Below are 4167 nucleotides of genomic sequence, written 5' to 3'. Positions count from 1 at the left end.
AATCTAAACTGATCCTGTCACTCGAGAAGAAACATTTTGAGACATAACAATGCCTTTTTTCTTCACATAAAGTAGTTAGTTACCAGGGAGTCCAAATTTTCTTTATAAAAAGGATCTTCAATTATTTGTAACTGAAATGTCAGAAAGGTTCTTGAAGACGTTGGCATTTAGACCAAATTGTATCAAGATCATTTGTCAGTCGTGGCCCGTGTTCATTCTGAAGAGATTCTGGCAGACTGCAGACAGTGGGTAAATAGTTTTATGTTAAGGGGATGTTTCTCTGTTACTGTCACAATCTGTTTGCATGGCCCTGGAGTGCTTTGAGTGTGAATGGGGAAGGAGGGAGAAAAGCATGCTAGGAGCTGCTTTGTGCTTTCTGAGGCTTCCTTCTCATAAAGTCAACGACCTTCTGCTGAATGAGCACATGCATGGTATTTGGGGGCCATAATCAAATCATTGAACAGTAGATCTGATGATAAATTGAATGGTGCCTTTTTCCTAAAGAACCTCACATTTTAAAGGTGATTTTCAAATAACTGTGTATGGGGATCTGATGCCAGTTTCCTAACTACATCTTATGGGAGATGTTTAAAGTTCAATTCTTTTCATAATGACTCAAAACTTTGTTCTTAATGACCATGATTTCTTTTGAGGGCCCCAAATTCATATATATATATGTGTGTGTGTGTGTGTGTGTGTGTGTGTGTGTATGTGAATATATACACACGTACACATATACATACCTATGTACACATACATACATGTATATATACACACATGTATATACACACACACATATATACATATACATATATTTGTAAAGTAGGTCCAATACCACCTGCATTCCATATTTCATAAGTCTACCACGGGAAGGATCATCAGAGATACAGAAATAATGAAAGCACAACAGAATTGGAGATTGCTATTGTAATTAAAATGTCATCTGTAAATTAGTTTAACTAACAAGTTTACCCAGCCACTCTGAAGGCTGCCTCTGCCATCAATGATCCCATTCTGGGCAGTTGATGTGGCAGAATTCCATCCTAACATTTGAGGGACTTGAGGAGATTAGAACAGCAAATGGTAGTGGGAACTGGGTGAACCACACTGACTCCATCTTGTGACACAATTCTGGAGCCAATCAGTTTCCTTTCTATTTAACTGTGGGTCTGGTCCAACTTCTGGTCCAACTTGTTCTGGTCCAACTTGTGAGAAAACTTTATTCAATGGTGGGAGCTGGGGGGAAATTGCACTGTTTGAACCTAGGCCTGCATGTCTGGAAACCTAGTCCACCACTACCTGCTGCTTAGAGACCCTTAATGAAGGACCTACATTAGGCTGACCAGAAACTCCAGTGAAATCTGAAGATTGTTGCAAGTTTTTGCACGATTATGCATCTCAAGCAACCCATAAATCTTATCTGAAAACTGGCCCAGTACGGAGCATTGAGTTATTATTTCCTCATTCTTTTGGTCCTTTACAGATACTTGGGGAGTGACACCTCTTTTCTGAATTCAGAGAACTGTGCCTGTTCGTTCCCTCCCTCCCAACTTGGAAAGTCTCTAATCTTTCATCCAATTAACAATCAAATTACCCAATATTGTACTGTTTCCTTTTAATTAATTGGCTTTCTTTGATTAATTGTCTTTAATGTGTCAAAGTCTGTCTTCTCCTCTTTTGGGGGATCCAGGCTTAAGCTAAGGAGATCTGGTCTCACTTTTTTAGGCATTGGCATACATTGCTTAAAAAACAATTGGAAGATCAAACCTTTGTTTTCCTCAGTCATTCATCTTTCACCCACTACATATTCCTTATTTATTTTGAGGAGCAGTGTTACATTGTGACTAAATTGCCAGACCTGGAATCAGGAAGTTTTTTATTCAAATGCCACCTCAGATACTTAAATCGGTGTTTGACCCTGGAAAAGTCGCTTAACCTTGCTGAGTCTCAATTTCCTCATCTGTAAAACGGGGATGACAATTGCACCTACCCCCCAGGGATGTTAAGAGAATCGAATTAGGTAAAGCTCTTAGAAAGCCTTCAGGTATTATGTAAATGTGAGTTATTGTTATTTATTAATACATGGATTCAAATATTCAGTGAGTCAAAGCCAACAACACATAAGCATGTTACAATAGAATTAATTACTCTATAAATCAAGTGTTTGCCTCTTCCCCTGGCATCAGGGAATAAAAGTGGTCCTGTTATATTTGTCAATGGAATCTGTTGTTTTAAAGCCATCCTTTGGGCTGCGAGATTTGGTGGTGTTGCCCCCAACCCCCAGGGTTTTTTGTTTTGTTTTCTGAAAATAAACCTAATCTTTAAAGTTTAAAAAAAACCATCATCTCCCCCAATAAGCCACGCTAGTTTGGAAAGGAAAAATTATATTCATAGCAATAGTGACTTATTCACATCTTACAGCTTTTCCTCAGAGCTGCTTTCCCAATCTGAGTGTCTTGTGAGGCGTGAATGGCAGCTTATCTCTTTGAGAGCATGGAATAAACCCTTAGCAGTCCCTGGTGCTAAAGGGCTTAACTTATCTGAATTTAGTGGCAGAGTGCCCTGGCTTACTTCTTTGGCTGATGCTTCTGCCTTACAGTTTAATGGGGCTGTCACACACCTCTAATGAGCCCAAGAGCAGGTTGGTGGACCATTCATTCCTCTCCGGGAAGGTTGCTAAGGCTTCCACGAGCAATAGGTGTTTTAATTCACACAGTCCAGGGCTTCTTGGGAGAGAGAGCTTTAGTTATAATTGCCAGACTTCTTCCTTCTACTCCCATTCCTCACCTTGGGGACAAATGATTAATGAGAGAGAAAGAGATAGTACAGGATAGGGTCAAGCTTATTGAAATAGCATGAAGTGGAAAGTTAAGCACCTCTCCTCTAGAGAATACAATGGACAGGAGGGATGATGAAAATGATGCATTTCCCAATACTCCTCCCTCATATAATCCTTTGGTTGGGAAGATGTGCAGTTAAGTAAAACAAACTGACATATTGACCGTCTGACAGCATACATTACATTCTGCACCTATAATTATCCACCTCTCTACCGAGAGGAGGGAGGCATGCTTTATTATTAGCCCCTCCAGCCAAGATTGGTCATTGCACTGATCAGAATGGTGATGTCTTTTTGGAGTTGTTTTCCTTTATACTATATAATATGTGAGCATGTGTGTATGCAAACATACATATGTTATGTAGAGAGATGCATATGTTTTTTTGGTTATATTCACTTCTCTCTGCATCAGCTGATATAAATCTTGCCAATTTTCTCCAAATTCTTCATAGTCATCATTTATTTTAGAACAATAATATTGCAATGAGCATATTCATATAGCACAACTTGTTCAGCCATTTCTTAATCAGTCATGTTGTTCGTCAGTCATTTCAGTCTTGTCCTATTTGAGATTTTCTAGGCAAAGATACTATAGTGTTTTGCCATTTTCTTCTCCAGCTCATCTGTAAGATGAGGAAACTGAAACCAGCAGGGTTAAGTGACTTGCCTAGGGTCACAAAGCTAGTAAGTGTCTGAGACTGGATTTGAACTCAGGTCTTCTTGATTCCAGGCCCAGCAATCTATTCATTGCTCTACCTACCTGTCCTAATCAATTGTAGGGTCATAAATTTAGAGCTAAAAAAGATTTTAGAAGCCATCTAGTCCAACCCCCTCATTTTACAGAAAAAGAACTGAGGTCCAGAGAATTTAAACAACCTGCCCAGGATCACACTCAAGTGAGTAGATGAAGTAGCATTTGAATCCAGCTCTTCCTGACTCCAGGTCTATCCACTATCCAATGTTGTTGGGCATTCCCTCTGTTTCCTGTTTTTTGTCACCACAAAAGAATGCTGCTATAAATATTCTGGCATAGATTAGAATCTGTCCTTCTATCTTTGTCCTCTTTGAAGTAAAATGGGGTATAAGTCTGGTAATGGAATCTCTGGGTCAAAATGTATGAACATTTTAGTCACTTTATTTGCATAATTCCAAACTGTTTTCTAAAACAGTGGTGCTGATTTGCAACTCTATCAACAACGAACTAGCATGCCCAGCTTTCCACAAACCCTCTAACATTGATTATTGTCATCTTTTGTCATCTCTGCCAATTTTCAGGGTGAGGTGAAACTTCAGGATTGTTTTCATTGTTTCTCTCATTACTAGTTATT

The sequence above is a fragment of the Trichosurus vulpecula genome, chromosome 3 (assembly GCF_011100635.1).
Source record: "Trichosurus vulpecula isolate mTriVul1 chromosome 3, mTriVul1.pri, whole genome shotgun sequence".
Classification (NCBI taxonomy): Eukaryota; Metazoa; Chordata; class Mammalia; order Diprotodontia; family Phalangeridae; genus Trichosurus; species Trichosurus vulpecula.
The sequence above is the reverse complement of the archived record's forward strand: the minus strand, read 5'-3'. Positions refer to the sequence as shown.